The following is a 20,526-nucleotide window of genomic DNA, read 5'->3' on the forward strand; positions in this document are numbered from 1 at the left end:
GGTCAATCCGCCATGTTTGTTGTGGGCATTTATACCCTTACTACAAATCTGATTGGGTGGTTCAATGTAAACACCTGTTGCATACTCAGGGAGCATACAAACTTTATTAAACAATGTCTAAAGAACTGGGCTAACATTGATATCTACAAACTAAGGTTTTATAAATATGTACGTCCATATGGAGAAAAAAGGAAAAATTAAATAAAAAAGTTGAAAGTGAATATAGGACGAATGGGATATTAAAAAATAATGAAAAAATACAAGGCCCTCTGCTAGTCATGGGCAGTAAATTAGCTCTTGCTCGACCACATTAAAGAGGCCATCTAGTGGAGTAATATAATATTACTTTAGACATAGAAGTGAAAAGATAAAGGTAGATGTTGTGGGACAAATTGCCAACTGAAAATTAGTGATAAAATATTGAATATTAGAATGTGACATAATATATGGTGTAAAAATAGAGGAGTTGGGTCAGTATGAACACTCACAATGTTGGATAATAAAATATTTTGAGATTTGATAATAAAACAAGGTTAATAGGAGTAGACCTGGAAATAAAATAACTAATCATATATAAAAAAAAAAACGTTACATTCGAATAGTGGTGATATATTTACTAAAACAGTTTAAAAAAAATATTAATTACACTGAGGAAATTTTAATATTGATAAAATAAATTAAGGGGACCTCTAAAATTAACCACTTTATTACCGGGCTATAGTCATATGACATCCGCAGATGGGATCTCCCATCCTGGGTAGGTGTCATATTACCTCCTTGGTTTCTTGCCGCTCCTGGGGCCCACAGCATGGCGATCGGGGAAGACGGTCTGTCCCTCAGACAGAGCCCATCCCACATCAGTGTAAAGAGCCAATAAAAAAATTCTCTTTAACACGTGACCAGCTGTGTCCAATCCCAGACAGTGCCCACGTGCATGGCTCTTGTGCATGCCCCTAGGGCACGCACAGAGTGATGATCAGGGACGAGGCTAGTCACCCTGAGACAGCCCAACCCCGATCGCCGTAAAGTATATCACAGTATATCTGAGTACTTAAGTACTTGAGTACCTGTCACAGTGCATCTGAGTACCCGAGTACCTGTCACAGCCCATCTGAGTACCTGAGTACCTATCACAGTCCATCTGAGTACCTGAGTATTTATCACAGTCCATCTGAGTACCTGAGTATTTGCCACAGTCCATCTGAGTACCTGAGTACCTGTCACAGCCCATCTGAGTTCCTGTCACTGCCCATCTAAGTACCTGTCAACACCCATCAGAGTACCCGAGTACCAGTCACCAGTCCATCAGAGTACCCAAGTACCTATCTGTAGCCCCTCAGAGTACCCGAGTAGCTATTTGCAGCAAATGCCTCATAGAATCAATGTTGGGGTGTTTGCTTTCCAAAAATGAGGTAATTTTGTGAGTAATTCCACTGTCCTGGTGTTCAAGGACCTTCAAATGTGTGATAGGTAGGAATGAAATGAGATGTGTAATTAGAATGCCTGAAGGTACTACTTCAATGTTGGGCCTCTGTATGTGACCAGGCTGTGTAAAAGTCTCACACACGTGGTATCACGATACTCAGGAAGAGTGGCAGAATGTGTTTTGGGGTGTAATTTTTGCTATATACATGCTATGTGTTAGAAATATCTTATAAATTGACAACTTTGTATAAAAAAACAAAATAAAATTTTCATTTTCTTTCCAAGTTTTCTGAAGACTTATGTAAAAAAATTATCCGTTCAAAAGACTCATAATGCCTCATAGAATATACGTTGGGGTGTTTGTTTTCCAAAATGGGGTCATTTTGTGGGTAATTCCATTGTCCTGGTGCTCCAGGGTCTTCAAAATTGTAATAGGTTGTTAGGAAATTAGAGGTGTAATTTATGCTCCAAGAAAGCCTGATGGTGCACCCTGCATGTTGGGCCTCTGTATGTGGCCAGGCTGTGTAAAAGTCTCATACATGTGGTATCATCATACTCAGGAGGAGTAGTAGAATGTGTTTTGGGATGTCATTTTTACAATATACATGCTTTGAGTTAGAAATATCTTACAAACTGATCACGTTATGTAAAAAAAAACTGCAGCCTGACCATTGCACGTAAATGCGACCTGACCATAGCCATAAATGCAACCTGACCATAGCCATAAATGCGACCTGACCATTGCACATAAATGCAACCTCTCTTTGCCCACCACTGCAGCATCTTTTCCCACCAATTGCAGCCTCTCTGCCCACCAATTGCAGCCTCTATGTGCCCACCACTGCAGCATCTCTGCCCACCAATTGCAGTCTGTGTGCCCACCAATTTCAGCCTCTGTGCCCATTGCAGCCTCTGTGCCCAAAAATATCAGACTCTGTGCCCACTAATGTCAGCCTCTGTGTCCAAAAATGTCAACCTCTGTGCCCATTGCAGCCTCTGTGCCCAAAAATGTCAGTCTATGTGCCCATTGCAGCCTCTGTGCTCACTGTCATACTCTGGAAAACACAGCGATCTCCTCCCTCTGTCCTCCGGTGCTCGTATGTCATGGAGCTTGGTCTGTGTGAAAGGTCCCGCCCCCTTACACCGGCTCTTGTGATAGGCGGAACATTGATTCAATCTATTATCACACAAGCCGGTCTAGGGGGCGGGACCTTGCACACAGACCCAGCTCCGTGACATACGAGCGCCGGTAGACAGAGGGAGGAGAGCGCTGCAGTCACAGGTAGGACAGTCCAGCCCTGTTCACAGGGGCTTCAGATGTCTGACCTCCACTCTTCTGCCTCTCTTCTGGCTGTGGTGGTGGGGGGGGCGTTGCCATCAGCGGCGGGGGCGGTGCCTAACATGCATTCGCTCCAAAAGACGCAGAGACATTTTCCCCCATTTCCCCCCTCTTATGGGGCAGAAAATACGGTATGCTCCTAGAACACCTGATGGTGCTCCCTGCATGTTGGACCTCTCTGTGTGGCCAGGCTGTGTAAAAGTCACACACGTGGTATCGCCATACTCAGGAGGAGTAGCAGAATGTATTTTGGGGAGTAATTCGAAGTATGTATATGTTGTGTGTGAGAAGTAACTTGTTGTTATGACAATTTTGTGAAAATTTTTTTAAATTTTCCAAAGAATTGTGGGAAAAAAATTACAACTTCAAAAAACTCACCATACCTGTTGCTAAATACCTTTGACTGTCTACTTTTCAAAAAGGGGTCATTTGGAGGCTGTTTGTACTTTCCTGACATTTCAGGACCTCAAGAAATGAGATAGGCCGTCAGTGCATCAGGTGTGATCAGATGTGATAATTTTTCATTGATTTGCACCATAGCTTGTAGACTCTATAACTTCTAAAGTTATACTACTAAATGATATCCACAAATTTGGGTTATTTTTTACCAAAGAGATGTAGCAGTATAAATTTTGGCCTAAATTTATGAACAAAAATGACTTATTTGCAAAATGTTATCATAGAAACTAAAAAAAGTTTTTTTTCTTTCAAAAGTGTTGTTCTTTTTTTTACTTATGTTGCAAAAAATTTAAAACGAGTGGTGATTAAATACCACCAAAAGAAAGCTCTATTTGTATGAAAAAAAATATATGAAAATTGTTTGGGTATAATGTTGCAAAGTTTTTAATTCAAAGATCCATTCTGTTTCATTCTGGGATATTTATATTTTCTGGATCATATTGGCACCCCTCCAGTTTCTGTTGATGTCAATAGCATAAAATGATAATGTGAAATACAAATAACTATTGCGCCTTCCTATAAAATGAAACTAAACCTAGTGTAAAAGCAGCTACACAGAGTGTGACAAAATTTAAAATCAGTGATGTAGGTAAATATGTAGTGCTAAACCATACAAACTATATTAAAAGTGCAAACTTGTAAGTGCAGTTAATCAAACAAACAATTTGTGAAAAAAAGTCCACATGAAAATGAGTGAAACACAAAAAGTCCATCTAGACACGTGCATGAATAAATGGGATGTCACACAGCCATAAGGGTCATCAAACTGTAGATGTCTTCACAGTAAACACCAAGGTTCATGTATGCTTACCAGAGATGTTGGACTTGACTATCATGAGATAACGAGTCAATCAAGCATGAATGCACCCATGGGACAGGCCAACTGTGACTGTATGTTCAATGTCAGGAGATTTCCGCATCCACCTCACTCCCACTTCACTCGGTATCGACCATGGATAAAATGGATACTGCAGGTGGTACCAGGACAGGAACTCCAGTAATGGTAAATGGAGGATGACCCAAACCAACCCTTATGAGTGTACTGAAACCAAATGGTAGAGCTCAACAGCACTTGCATCAGTGAACATAAAAAATAAAAAAGGGGGGCTCCGATGGTGCAGATCAAAAGACGGCTTTAATGGGTATAAAACAGCATACAAAAAAAGTATAAAAACGTATGTAAAATGATCACATGTGATAAAAGCAATATGGGGAATAGAATACCTTGCTCGATGCATTTCATCCAAAACAGACTTCTACTGGAGCATCTATCTGTTCCCCATATTGCACTCATATTTATAAAAAATTATTACAGACCAAAGAACCAATACTGACCAAGCACATAGAATTGCATTCAAGCTACCTCATGATTGGAGGAAAGGTGAGTCACATGATATGCTGGAGTCACATGACATCCTCTGTTTCAAAGCACATACAAGTTAAAACTCCTTCCCATACCTACGCGGAAGTAATTAGTAACAATAGTATCTGGACATGTGACAAAAAGCCTGGTAAAATATGGGCGTGACAGTCACATGTACACCACCGTTCATATATAGGTCAATGTAAAAAAAAAACATACAATAAGAACGTAAATTATACCAACAAGAGGAGGAGGGGAAAAGACATGCCAAGAAAAGTCCTACTAATCCCCTCTTCCACCCTCCCATTAAACCTCAGTAGCGGACTGTCATCCCCAAAATCGCCAGCCAATCCTATAACACGCATAGCTGCCATTCATAAACAATGGCTGGCAGCCAATCCTGAACTTCAAAGCACAGACTAGGCAGTGTGACAATACGTGGACACAAGCCAATAAGCTGCTGACGTCATGGTCAAGTGCTCCACTAGGTCACCTGACTGATCCGGCATAGCCCCTGGACCAGGCAGCGCGACAATACGTGAATGGAAGCAAAAAAACTGCTGACGTCATGGTCACGTGCTCCACTGGGTCACCTGACTGATCCAGCATATCCCACGTCAATACCCCCTCCACGTTAGAGATGTATATAACAGAAGACAGAGATACTAGACCAAATGACCGCCCACCATATGAACTACATCGTAGCTATCTGACTAGACCAATGAAGGTGGCACACGGCGGTAACGGTTGAAAATAAAATAATCTAATGCCTTACCTCCTAGTGACACCAACAAAGCACAAAATGTCCCTATGTGCAATATCCCAGCAGTCCGCCCCAACGAATAAGGGTAACGGGCAGCGGGGATAGTGAAGTGAAATGAAATGGGTAAAGTCCAAAGCCTCCCATCCTGGCCCACTAAATGAAAAAAAACAAATGAATGAGAGGCCAGATCTCTCCTCTCCAGCACACCCCATCAACACACCATCTGCACAAAAAACAGCGGTGCCTGAAACAACATAGGGAAGCTGAAAGGGAGAGAACACCCTAAATGCCTGTCCCTCACCCATCACCATTTCTAACAATGACAGTGTGTAAGACACAATTAGTATAGCAACCTAATGTCTCCACCAGCAGTCTAAAGGGATGATCAAAAGACATCACGAAAAAATAAATAAATAAATAAATAAATGTAATTGAGCTCCCTGCACCCAACATCTAAAAATAAGTAAATAAATGAATGAGCCCCCCCCCCCTAGGAAACGCATAGGGGGTCAGAAACTGAATGAAATAACATAAAGGAGGTGAACTGGAGTGGGAATCGCCCGAATAGCCTAAGCTGAGTTGATAAATGAATTTATATCCCACTCCACGTTCGTCTCAAAGGGAATATAAGTACGGAGCTCATAAATCCAATAGGTTTCGAGATGAGAAACCCCGTGTAAACAGAATTCTCCCCTCCAATGAGGTACAAAACGATCTATCACTAAAATTTGTGTACCTGTAGGGTCGCGATTGTGATGTTGTAAGTAATGACGGGGGACACTATGATTAATCTTTCCACCCTTGATGTTGTTAATATGTTCATTAACTCAACTTGAGAAGGTTCTAATTGCACGCCCAATATATTGTTGTTTTACAGGGACAAGTCAAAAGATACACAATATATTGAGTGGTCCATGTAATAAAGTGCTCCATTTGGTAGATGCGCAAAGTGACCGATGACTGAAATGTGTCACTTTTGTGTCTACCACTAGTGTTGTGTAGACACACATTACACTTGCAACAGGGAAAATATCCCTTACACTGAAAAAACAAAGAGACTCTTTGGGGGAGGATTTATCACATTGGGTGCAATTTGATCTTAATGAATCTAGCCCCCCTAAAGATCCCACCAGCCCTTTCGGGTAGCACTGGGCCTAGGAATCTATCATTCTGAAGAACCCCCCAATGTTTATTCAAAATCTGTTTAATTTGTCTCGATTGAATGGAATAAGTGATGAAAAGTGAACATCTGTGTTTGTTATCGGACACTTTTTTAGATTGCTGTTGTAACAATGAGTTCTGATCGATCTGTGTGATCCGATCAATCTTAGTGTCAAGTTGCTGGAGGGAATAACCTTTTTCTAAAAATCTATCCTTCAAGGTGGCCAACTGTGAACTAAAGTCTTCCACTCGGGTATAGTTCCTATGCAATCAGAGAAACTGGCTCCGTGGGACTGACCTTAGCCACTGAGGATGGTGACAACTATCGACCGGAATGTAACCATTGGGCCATGAATATGTCATCTGACTCCAGCATATCATGTGACTCACCTTTCCTCCAATCATGATGTAGCTTGAATGCAATTCTATGTGAGTGGTCAATATTGGTTCTTTGGTCTGTAATGATTTCTTATAAATATTTGTGCAATATGCGGAACAGATAGATGCCCTAGTAAAAGTCAGTTTTGGACGAAACGCATTAGGGCGAGATATTCTATTCCCCATATTGATTTTATCACATGTGATCGTTTTTACATACGTTTTTATACTCTTTTTGTATGTTGGTTTTTACCCATTAAAGCTGTCTTTTGACCTGCACAATCGGAGCCCCCCTTTTTTCTTTTCTTTTTTTATGTCCACCAATGCAAGTGCTGCTGAGCCCTACCATTTGGTTCCAGTACCCTCATAAGGGTTGGTTTGGGTCATCCTCCATTTACCATTACTGGAGTTCCCGTCCTGGCCTGCAGTATCCATTTTATCCATGGTCGATACCGTGTGAAGTGGAAGTGAGGTGGATCCAGGAATCTCCTGATATTGGACATACAGTCACCATTGGCCTGTCCCATTCATGCTTGATTGACTCGTTATCTCACTCATTTTCATGTGGACTTTTTTTCACAAATTGTTTGCTTGATTAACTGCACTTACAAGTTTGCACTTTTAATATAGTTTGTATGGTTTAGCGCTACATATTTACCTACATCAGCAGAAAATTATAGACCAGCTGGATCTTTTTATACCATACTGAAATGGTTGGACACACTATGTTTATGAAATCCACTACTATATGTTCACTAACTCTTTTAGTTAATGTTCTGGAGGTTCTGCCTATGTACTGGTAGACACATGTACAGTCAGGTCCATAAATATTGGGACATCGACACAATTCTAATCTTTTTGGCTCTATACACCACCACAGTGGATTTGAAATGAAACAAACAAGATGTGCTTTAACTGCAGATGTTCAGCTTTAATTTGAAGGTATTTACATCCAAATCGGGTGAACAGTGTAGGAATTACAACAGTTTGCATATGAGCCTCCCACTTTTTAAGAGACCAAAAATAATGGGACAATTGGTTGCTCAGCGGTTCCATGACCATGTGTGTGTTTTTCCCTCATTATCCCATTTACAAGGAGCAGATAAAAGGTCCAGAGTTCATTTCAAGTGTGCTATTTGCATTTGGAATCTGTTGCTGTTAACTCTCAATATGAGATCCAAAGAGCTGTCACTATCAGTGAAGCAAGCCATCAATAGGCTGAAAAAACAAAACAAATCCATCAAAGAGATAGCAAAAAAAATTAGGTGTGGCCAAATTAACTGTTTGGAACATTTTTAAAAAGAAAGAATGCACCAGTGAGCTCAGAAACACCAAAAGACCCGGAAGACCACGGAAAACAACTGTGGTGGATGACCGAAGAATTCTTTCCCTGTTGAAGAAAACACCCTTCACAACAGTTGGCCAGATCAGGAACACTCTCCAGGAGGTAGGTGTATGTGTGTCAAAGTAAACAGTCAAGAGAAGACTGCACCAGAGGGAATACAGAGGGTTTAACACAAGATGTAAACCATTGGTGAGCCTCAAAAACAGGAAGGCCAAATTAGAGTTTGCCAAACAACATCTAAAAAAGCCTTCCCAGTTCTGGAACAACATCCTATGGACAGCTGAGACCAATATCAACTTGTACCAGAGTGATGGGAAGAGAAGAGTATGGAGAAGGAAAGGAACTGCTCATAATCCAAAGCATGCCACCTCATTAGTGAAGCATGGTAGTGGTAGTGTCATGGCGTGGTCATGTATGGCTGCCAATGGAACTGGTTCTCTTGTATTGATTGATGTGACTGCTGATAAAAGCAGTAGGATGAATTCTGAAGTGTTTTGGGCAATATTATCTGCTCATATTCAGCAAAATGCTTCATTGGACGGAGCTTCACAGTGCAGATGGACAATGACCCGAAACACCTGCGAAAGCAACCAAAGAGTTTTTTAAGGGAAAGAAGTGGAATGTTATGCAATATCCAAGTCAATCACCTGACCTAAATCCAATTGAGCATGCATTTCACTTGCTGAAGACAAAACTGAAGGCAAAATGCCCCAAGAACAAGTATGAACTGAAAACAGTTGCAGTAGAGGCCTGGCAGAGCATCACCAGGGATGAAACCCAGCGTCTGGTGATGTCTATGCATTCCACACTTCAGGCTGTAATTGACTGCAAAGGATTTGCAACCAAGTATTAAAAAGTGAAAGTTTGATGGATGATTGTTAATCTGTCCCATTACTTTTGGTCCCTTAAAAAGTGGGTGACGCATATACAAACTGTTGTAATTCCTACATCGTTCACCCGATTTGGATGTAAATACCCTCAAATTAAAGCAGAAAGTCTGCAGCTTGTTTGTTTCATTTCAAATCCATTGTGGTGGTGTATAGAACCAAAAAACATTACAATTGTGTCAGTGTCCCAATATTTATGGACCTGACTGTACATTCCAGGACATAGGTGACATGTCTAGTATCGCATGTTATGAATGGGGTACTCTTTATGGGTTTGATGAGAGGTGAAAGATTTTCCTAGGAACCCTCTGTGTGTTTCTACAGGGTCCACATCTACCACACCTATAAAACCCTTCTAGTTTAAACATAGTGGTAGCTGTTTTCTTGGGGGGTTGGGTATGTTTTTTACTATTCTAGTTCTTAGCCCTGGTGCCCTTCGATATATAAATCTAGGTTTATTTGGTAGTACATTGGCTAAAATAGGATCCTTCTGTAAAATGGGCCAGTATTTTTTAATATTTGTAAATGCAAATGCATGTGTAAGCCACAGAGCCTTGTCAAGGTATCCTGGTATCTGTGGTACCTAACACTAACTAATAAGTGTCCCCACAGTGGAGGCTCATGCATTCTGATGGATAGGTGAGAGCAGGTGGACTGAGACCAAGGAAAAAACCTTGCAGCCCTTGTGCTATATGCTAAACCCCTGCTTTTAACGGATACCATTAGACAGGTTTACTTGGTTGTCTGCGAGCTGGTCGGTAAGTTAAGCTTATTTTTTTCCTTGGATTTATCCTGGGCCTTGTTTATGACTGTTGTTAGCCTTCCAATGCTTCTTACTGTGATAGCCAGCTATATATGGGGGCAAGTGGCCTATACTTTTTTGTATAACTGTTGTGTTTTATGGTCCGGCAACGTACTGACACCTTTGCAGCCATTGTGCTATATACTGGGTGTTCAGTGTGCCCCTGTACCTTTAAGAAGGGATGGGTCTCCTTCAGTCCACTTGCTGTCACCTATCCATCAGAATGCATGTGCCTCCACTGTGGGGACACTTATAAGTTAGTGTTAGGTACCACAGATACCAGGGTGCCTTGACAAGGCTCTGTGGCTTATGTATGCATTTGCAAATGTGTGCAGACTAAATCTCTACTTTTAAAGCATACTGTTACAGGTTTATTTGGTTGTCTGCAAGCTGGTCGGTAAGTTAAACCTCTTTTTTCCTTGGATTTATCCTTGGCCTTGTTTATAACTGTTGTTAGCCTTCCAATGCTTCTTCCTGTGATTGCCAGCTATAGATAGGGGCAAGTGTCGTACCCTTTTTGTATCATTGTTATGTCCATTGGAGCCGTGACATAATTCTGTTTTTTCATCTCAGATATGGATGTAAAAGTCTGGTTTGATCCTGCACACATATTTAAATGTTGAATGCTTATGATGAATGACAAATGCGCTTTGTCACCAATTTGTCATTTCCTGCTTTGGACTAAAGTATGAATTAAGCTATGGCGCTAAAACCTTTTCTAACAAATATCCTGGTGTCAAAAAGGTGTGTAGAGATCTAATCAGTGTAATAAATAGATGGCCCTGTTTATTGCCCCGGAAAATAATATAAATAAATACTGTGAATTGATGTGAAATGTGTGGTCTCCTGAGGACCACCTTATAGGTGGTACCTACCAAATATTATATATATACTTCTTATAAATGCGTGTTGTGTAGAAAGGACAATTTTTCTTGTTGGCATGCAACTCAAAAAGTACACATGTGTTATAACCAAAGAATAGTGAAAATATTTCATAAAAATGTAAATAAATAAACCATATATGCTAAGTGAGAGAGATCATATGCAAACCACAAGCCACTATATTAGTGGTCTGTAAACTGTGCTCTATATTATGAGTCCCAAGAGTGACAGTCCAAGAACAGCAAAAACAAAAAGAATTCTTTCAATGCCCAAACAAACTTTTTCAAATCGCATCACACAGTTGCTCGAAAAAACGCATAAAGTCTCTTCAAGTAAAAAGGGTAGACCAAAGTGACTAGTGCAGAAAGGTTAGGAACAATCTTCTCCGGTGCGCCACTCAGTGTCAGAGAAATAATTGCGCTCACCAGACAGAGAACCCTGAAAGGGTTAGCCGAGCAGTCACAGTATAAGCCACTGTGCAGCTTTCCTTGGGCTCTGCTCCTGCTGTGCTGGGGGAATGTTCGCCCTTTTACTTCCGCAAATAGTCCGTTTAGCAAGTGCATGAGGGAGGAAACAGAAGTACAACCATAGTGCAACACTGTTTGTTAACGATTTATTTATCTAAAATCCAAACTACTCACAATATTTCATAAAACAATTCGCCTTTGAAATGGCTGCGCTGGCGTTGCTGCCTGTATAGCAGTATGAGGTGCACGTCCTAGGCGTGGCCTAGGACGTGCACCTCATACTGCTATACAGGCAGCAACGCCAGCGCAGCCATTTCAAAGGCGAATTGTTTTATGAAATATTGTGAGTAGTTTGGATTTTAGATAAATAAATCGTTAACAAACAGTGTTGCACTATGGTTGTACTTCTGTTTCCTCCCTCATGCACTTGCTAAACGGACTATTTGCGGAAGTAAAAGGGCGAACATTCCCCCAGCACAGCAGGAGCAGAGCCCAAGGAAAGCTGCACAGTGGCTTATACTGTGACTGCTCGGCTAACCCTTTCAGGGTTCTCTGTCTGGTGAGCGCAATTATTTCTCTGACACTGAGTGGCGCACCGGAGAAGATTGTTCCTAACCTTTCTGCACTAGTCACTTTGGTCTACCCTTTTTACTTGAAGAGACTTTATGCGTTTTTTCGAGCAACTGTGTGATGCGATTTGAAAAAGTTTGTTTGGGCATTGAAAGAATTCTTTTTGTTTTTGCTGTTCTTGGACTGTCACTCTTGGGACTCATAATATAGAGCACAGTTTACAGACCACTAATATAGTGGCTTGTGGTTTGCATATGATCTCTCTCACTTAGCATATATGGTTTATTTATTTACATTTTTATGAAATATTTTCACTATTCTTTGGTTATAACACATGTGTACTTTTTGAGTTGCATGCCAACAAGAAAAATTGTCCTTTCTACACAACACGCATTTATAAGAAGTATATATATAATATTTGGTAGGTACCACCTATAAGGTGGTCCTCAGGAGACCACACATTTCACATCAATTCACAGTATTTATTTATATTATTTTCCGGGGCAATAAACAGGGCCATCTATTTATTACACTGATTAGATCTCTACACACCTTTTTGACACCAGGATATTTGTTAGAAAAGGTTTTAGCGCCATAGCTTAATTCATACTTTATCTCTGACCTACTCCTTTATTTTAAGGGGTAGATTCTAAGCACAGGCAGCTTCAACCTCTCGAGTTTACTTTTTATCTTATTCTTATTTTCACCTGTTTTTCTTTCAGTTTTGCAGTGTATAGGCATTATATCTGTCCATAGCGCAATCTTATTTACCTATTTTCCTGCTTTGGACTGCCATGTACCTGATGGAGTCTGATATTCAGAGGACGGCCTCTCTTTTTGACAGAGAGATCAAGGGAGGAAGCACGTGGGGGAGGGAAAATTATACCTTCGTTTTGGATAGATTGAGTTTGAGGAAGTGGTGTGACATCCAGACTGATATATATGTTAGTAAATTAGTGAGCTGAGGGGTAGAGAAATAGATTTGGGTGTATCGTCTGCAAAGAGATGGTATTGGAAACCATAGGAAGCTGACCCAGGGAGGTGGTGTAGATTGAAAATAGGAGAGGTCCAAGAACAGAACCTTGGGGACCCCAACAGAGAAAGGAAGGAAAGGAAGAGGAGAGGTGGATGTAGAATTGTAAGTGTAGTCCTGGCTCTTGACGAGCATGAGCTATATTTTTTCTTTTTTTGAAAATCTGTTTATTAAATTTAATATCATTCAACAGAAAAAATAACATACACTTACTGGGGTACCTACAGAGGTGCACTATAAGGCAAACAATTATACGAAATACAGCAGGGAGCTCAGAACTTCACAATGGTCTCAGCAGGTTTACCTTCATGGGTAGGAGGACACCATGGGGCTAAAGCATGTGTTTCAGATTCAGAAGCATATAGTGCTTTCACAGTTGCAGATTCCTATTTATTAACAGGAAATACTGGGTTAAGAAGGAGTTGAATCTGAGGCTGTGGAGGAATCTGCCAACCATTTGGACCAAACCTTATCATATTTTTGAGGGTAACCCCTATTGGCATAACAATCCTTATATAGAGGCAGACTATGGTTGACCAGGTGTTTCCAATGAGATAGAGAGAGGAGGAGGAGTGGGCTTACGCCAACTAAGGGCTATGGCTTTGCGGGCGTAAAAAAGAAGTAGCCCGACCAGAGTGCGGCTTGCCACAGTGGGAATTATCTGTTCTATCAGGCCTAGCATACATATTGCCATGGAGGTTGGAGTGAAATGGTGGTGACCTGCTTGATGACCTGTAATATCTCTTTCCAGTATTCGGCAATGGCTGGGCAGGTCCAGAAAATATGAGTGAAATCACCGGTATTGTTCCACAGCGCCAGCAGCCAGGGGGGGAGGCGGGGTTCATCTTGTGCAATCTGTGTGGAGTAAAATATGCATGATGGACCATCTTGAATTGTATTAGTCGGTCTCTCAGGGAGTCCAGGGATCTGAAGGGGAAGTCCCACAAGTCGTCCCAATCATCATTGTCAAAGTCGGAGATGTCTTGCAGCCATTTATTTCTAAGCTTGTCTAGAGAGGGAAGGGAGGTCATTATCAAATTAGCGTAAAGTTGCGAGGTGGGCTTGCTCACTTGGATCTAAGGAGGTCCTCTAGAGTGGATTGGATGATCTGGAGGGGAGAACTGGAAAATTGGTGACTGAAGGCATGGAAAAGTTGTAGCTATCTAAAAAGATAGGTCTGCGGGACATTGAAATCAGAAACCAATTTGGGGAACAGAACCAGAGATTGATTGGAGACTATTTGGACCACTGTTTTGATGTTGAATTTAGTCCAAGCATGGGGTTCAGGCAATTTGTAAATATGTTCAAGGGTGGGGTTCAACCATAGGGGGGCAGCTGGTGAAAGTGCATTTTTAGGGTACTTTTCAAGTTTAAGGCCCACCCCCCCAAGCCCGAAGTGTGGTGCACATGGAGGGGGTCAATGGGTATGGGGCCTTGGGGCCACGAAAAAGTAAGAATTTCAGCGCCTCCAACGAGTTCACCACTGCCGCCTCAACCATGGTGGCAGAGTTTGAGACATCAGGGGAGAGCCACCAGGCCGCTGTGACTAGCTGGGTGGCTAGGAAATATTTGTACAGGTCAGGGCACGCCAGTCTCCCCTGGGAGGTCGGGCGTACCAGTGTCGACCATCCGTATCTGGGGGACTGAGTCCTCCAGATAAAGGAAGCAAATAGACTATGTAAGCGGGTAAAAAAGGATTTGGGAATCCAATGCGGAGAGTGACGAAAAAGGTAGGTAAATTTGGGCAGGATTTTCATTTTTATCAGATTTATCCAGCCTAGCAACAATAAGGGTAATGACTCCCATGCCTTCAGTCTCCGCCTCATCTCCTGCACCACTGGGGATAAATTCAGGGGCAAGAAGTCTGACGCCTGTCTCGAAACCACCACCCCAAGGTATCTAAAACTATCAACCCATTGTAAAGGTATATTGGAGGGGGCGGAGGTACGCGCTGCAGGATCTATAGGAAACAAAAGAGATTTTGCCCAGTTAACTCTAAGGCCTGTGAAAGTGGAGAATGAGTTCATAATCTACATCTATGTGGGGAGGTGCGTAGGGCCTCCGCCAGCGGTTCCATGGCGATGGCGAAAAGGGCTGGAGAGAGAGGGCAACCCTGCTGCATACCTCTGGACAGAGAAAAGGGCTGCGACAGACCCCCCCAGCTTAATAGCCAATGTGAGACGTCTGTAGAGTGTCTCCAACCACCCAATAAACATCAAAGGGAATCCCATTCTGCGAAGGACCTCCTACAGAAAAGGCCACTCCACAGTGTCGAAGGCCTTTTCTGAGTCCAGGGAGGCCACCACCCGGGAACCCTCATTGAGGTGTTGTGCATGTATGTTGGTAAACAAGCGTCGTAGATTGACATCTGTGGCTCTGTTAGCCATAAAACCTGTTTGGTCCATCTCTATGACAGACGGCAGTAGGGGCTTTAGTCTCATGGCGAGCAATTTGGTAAGAATTTTGAAGTCGGTGTTAAGTAGGGCGATAGGCCTATATGAGGCGCAGGATGTGGGGTCCTTAGGGGCTTTGTGGATTAGTATTATGTGTGCATGACTCATGGAGTCGGGAAGGGCACCCTCCGTCAGACAATGGGAATACAGTTGGGCCAGCTTGGGGGCAAGTAGAGCTCCTTGAGTTCTGTAGAACTCTATAGGGAGAACGTCCTGGCCAGGGGATTTTCCAGCAGGAAAGGACCTGATGACCCCCAAAACCTCCTCCGAGGTAACGGGTCTCACCAAGGCCTCCCTCTCAGCATCCAAGAGCCAGCCGAGTGCCAGGGGGTCCAGTCAAGGTGCCAAGTCCTGTGGTCTGAAGTCCAAGGGCAATACGGAGGTGTAGAGGGAGCTATAGTATTGTCGAAATACGTCTAGTGTGTCCGGGAGAGAAGAGACCGACTCACCTGAAGGAGACACTATGTTGGGTATTACCATCAGGGGAAGGTCATGTGGTGCTAACATTGTGAGGAGGCGACCATTTCGATCCCCCTGTTCAAAGTATCTTTGCTTGTTACGATACAGATCCAGTCTGGTAAGTTCCGTGAGATGTAGGTGCAGTTCCCGTTTTGCGGCATTAAGGACGTCGAAGCTAGAGTCGGTGGGGTCGGCCGTGTAGGCTTCAGTCTGGGTATCTACTTTGTTCTGTAGTTCAGTCGTGGTAGCGGTCTGCTCTTTATGGATCCCAGCTATTGAGGAAATATACTTCCCCCTCGTGAAAGCCTTAAAGGCATCCCAAGTGATCTCTGGGGAGGAGGATCCAGTATTAAGCTCCCAGTATTCAGTTAGGCGAGGCGGAATAGTCTCGGAAAGGTCGGCGTGGGAGAGCCAGCGGGTCCCCAGGTGCCAGAGAGTGGATGTGCGGGAGGCGGGGGAATGGATGATGAGAAGGAGGGGGCAGTGGTCTGACAGTCCACTAGGTAGGTATGCAGCATCCCGCACGTCCGACATCATGACCGGATTGGCAAAAGCTAAGTCAATGCGTGAGGATGTTTAGTAGGTGACAGAGAAGCAGGAGTAGGCCCTGGTCGAGGGGTGTTTCCACCTCCAGACCTCGGCCACCCCTATCGCCTGTGCCCAAGTGGATAAGTCTGAGAAGAAATGTTTGGGGGGGACTGGTCAGTCCAAGTCTGGAGCTAGTATGGTGTTAAAATCGCCCATAAGTAGCAACCTGGCAGGGCAGTATGGGGTAACCCGCTCTAGAATAGTGTATAATTGTAAGGTCACCTTGAGGCGAGGTGACAGATGCACACCGTAGGGATCAGGAGTGCACCGCAAGGCTGACTGCTGCGGACTGGAGACAGATCCCACTGGGGTTAGAGCATACGATTAAATGGGGCGCGGAGTCTAAGAGCCAGCAGGTGTTCACCAGAGCCTCTAGAGGTGAGGATGGACTGGGCTGCAACTGGCTCCATGTCGCGACCCCCAGGGTCCCCCAGCTCACACCCATAGTAGGCAACAGGAGGATAGGGATAGTGAGGGATAAAGCCAAGGTCGGGGCCACAAGCAGACAGGAATAGTCAGGGACACGCCAATAGGTCAGGATCACAGGCAAACAGGGATAGTCAAGGACACGCCAAAGTCGGTAACGGAACAACAGAAGCGCACACGGCAGGTAACAGGAAGCTATCACACAAAGGTTGATCAGCAGGGTTGGCCTGCAGTGCACAGGTTAATATAGAGTTCTCTGATAGGAGCTAGGGTGGAGTCATGCCAGAGGATGGATTACAAAAGCAGTCAGGTGAGGGTTGGCTGGTCTCTAGAGATGAACACATGGAAACAGGTAAGCAGACAAACTCTATTGCAAAACCATGACAGTACCCTCCCTCTTACGAGGCCTCCCCCTCCCCCACCTGGGTCCAGGCTTAAAGGGAAACTCCAGATGGAACCTCCTCAACAGACTAGGAGCAAAGACCTCAGATGCAGTGATCCAAGACCTCTCCTCAGAGCCAAACCCTTTCCAATGTACGTGGTACTGAAGAATGCCTTTACGGAGCCAGGAATCCAAAACTTGACTAACCTTGTATTTTAGATTATCCTCAGAGACTGGAACCAAGGTAGGGAGAGGACAAGAGGACTTGAGGACTAAAGGCTTTTTAGGAATGGGTAAGGGCATGAGAAGATCAGGAGCCTGAGCAGGGTCCCCCAGACCCTTAAAGATGAGCTGGGCATCCAGAACAGGACCACCAGACTGGGCAGAGGTCAGTGGATCCCTGAGGTCAGGTTGGTTAGAAGGTGACATGTCACAAGAGTCAAGCTGGATAGCTGAAACACAAACAGAATGCAGAGAACCCTGAGAAAAAGATTGAAAACCCCACCTGGCCGAATGAGGCAGTCTATCCAAAGGATGGATTGAGCCTCTTAAACGGGTTTGAACGGACATAATAGCAGTAGGGTGAGGCCAGGTCACAGAAGGTCCTGAACAAGAAGCAGGAAGCTCATTGGGCATGGGCTGGACTGGCATAAATGGTGCAGAGGCCGACTGAATAGTATTGTCAGGTGTAGCGACCATCTTAATTCCATCACAGGGCATAGCAACTGTGGAACTTGCAAACAAGTTAGCCTGGCTGTGCGTCCAAGGGAGATTAGGGACAGGCAAAGGTAAATGGTTATGCAAACTGGAGTGAATGATCGACTCAGGTTCATAGGTGTGCCCCTCATCCAGAGTACCACATGACCTAGAGAGTGCATCAGTCCGAATATTGCAGGACGCATCCCAGAGATCGCTATATACAGCAGGAAGAGCAGAAGATACTGGTATGGTGGTAACAGGACGTTTCTCTTTTGGGGTACCCTTGAGTAGGCAGGAAGAGGAGCAGGAGGAACCCCAAGCCAGGATCTGTCCAGCAAACCAGTCAACGTGTGGAGAATGGAGCCGTAACCAAAGAAGACCTAATATCATAGGAGATGAAGCCTTAGGTAAGATAAGGAAGGATATCCACTCCTGGTGGAGTGTCCCTACTGACATCTTAACAGGAAGAGTCTGAAAGCAGATAGGCCCCCCTGGGAGAACAGTGCCATCAATCGCCAAGACCACCAATGGTGTTGTAAGGGGCAAAAGGGTAACTCTCATGGAGGATGCAGTTTCCCAATCCATGAAATTGGCAGCGGCTTCGGAATCCAGATGTGCTGAGACCGAACGAGAGGAAGCACCGACATGAAGCAACACAGAAAGGAGAAGACGAGAAGGTGAAGGTGATATTTCAGGGTCTAATACTCCACCTTCCAGATGTATTAGCCCTGAGCGTTTTTCCAGGCGAAGAGAACAAGTGTCACGGAAATGACCTTTGGCCCCAAAATAGAGGCATAGGCCCGGAGTTCTGCGCCTAGCATGTTCTTCGGGAGATAACTTAGTCCAGCCCAACTGCATAGGTTCCTCAGTAGGCAGGGGGTGCTCCTCGGATCGAAGAGAAGGGACTGGGGGGCTCAGGCTGCCTAAAGAACGGGGAGTGCTGGCATCTTTTTTTTCCAGGGCCCTCTCCTGAAAGCGAATATCGATCTGGTTACACAAGGTGATGGCACTGTCCAGATCAGCAGGAAGGGATCTTCCTGCTAATTCATCCTTCACTCTATCAGAGAGGCCATGTAAAAAGGTTGCAACTAGGGCCTCATTATTCCAGCTCAATTCAGCTGTGAGGATACGGAACTAAAGAGCATACTGTCCCACAGACGCGGACTCTTGACGGAGCCGTAAAAGAGCGCTAGCTGCTGAGGAGACACGACTCGGTTCCTCGAAGATATTCCGAAAAAGTTTAAAGAAATCAGACAGGCTAGAAACCACTGTATCATTCAGCTCCCACAGAGGGGCAGCCCAAGCTAACGCCTCGCCGGACAGGAGGGATATAATATATATGCTACTTTTGCCCGATCGGACAGGACGTTTTGGGGCTGAAGTTCAAAATGAATTGTGCACTGGCTAAGGAACCCCCTGCAAGCCTTGGAGTCCCCAGAGAAACGGGACGGAGATGGCAGTAATAATGCATGCGTGGATGCGACTGGTGCAATAGGTGCAGCTGCTGACTGTACTTGAGGCTGCAGGTTCGAGGTTCCCAAGGAAGCCTGTAGCTGCTCGAAGCGGGAAGCCAGATCTTGAAGGAATCACATCACCTGGGTCTGATGCGATTCTTGGGTCTCAAGTCTGCGAACTAAGCCCTGCAATGGATCGACTGCAGGAAGTGGCACGTCAGCCGGGTCCATGGCTGATCAAACTGTCAGGTCACCTTGAGGCGAGGTGACAGATGCACACCGTAGGGATCAGGAGTGCACCGCAAGGTTGTGAACCCTACGGCTGACTGCTGTGGATGGGAGATAGATACCACCAGGGTTAGGGCGTAAGATTCCCTGGGGCGCGGAGTCTAAGAGCCAGCAGGTGTTCACCAGAGCCTCTAGAGGTGAGGATGGACTGGGCTGCAACTGGCTCCAGGTCGCGACCCCCAGGGTCCCCCAGCTCACACCCACAGTAAGCAACAGGAGGATAGGGATAGTGAGGGATAAAGCCAAGGTCGGGCCACAAGCAGACAGGAATAGTCAGGGACACGCCAATAGGTCAGGATCACAGGCAAACAGGGATAGTCAAGGACACGCCAAAGTCGGTAATGGAACAACAGAAGGGCACACAGCAGGTAACAGGAAGCTAACACACAAAGGTTGATCAGCAGGGTTGGCCTGAAGTGCACAGGTTAATATAGAGTTCTCTGATAGGAGCCAGGGTGGAGTCATGCCAGAGGATGGATTACAAAAGCAGTCAGGTGAGGGTTGGCTGGTCTCTAGAGATGAACACATGGAAACAGGTAAGCAGACAAACTCTATTGCAAAACCATGACAATAATGTGGATGTCGAGAAGGGAGGAGGAATGTATATATTCACCACAATATATCTCATGCCCCAAACTGTGAAAACCACTATCACATATTTGCCCTGGGGGTCGGTGTGAATCTGTTCTACTACACAGGGAAAAGATTTGCTGACCAGCACCGAGACCCCCCTGGCATAGGTGGAGTATGTGGCATGAAAGGCTCTCTGAATCCACGGCTTCTTCAGTGCTAGTAGCTTGCTGCCCATAAGGTGCGTCTCCTGGAGCAAAATCACACGGAGGGAATGTAATTTAAGATACCTGAAGAGTACTGATCTTTTAAATTTGGAGTTAAGTCCCTGGA

This window comes from Lithobates pipiens, unplaced genomic scaffold (genome assembly GCF_037356315.1).
Source record: "Lithobates pipiens isolate NorthernLeopardFrog02 unplaced genomic scaffold, aLitPip1_a1.2 Scaffold_10, whole genome shotgun sequence".
In the NCBI taxonomy this organism is placed as follows: Eukaryota; Metazoa; Chordata; class Amphibia; order Anura; family Ranidae; genus Lithobates; species Lithobates pipiens.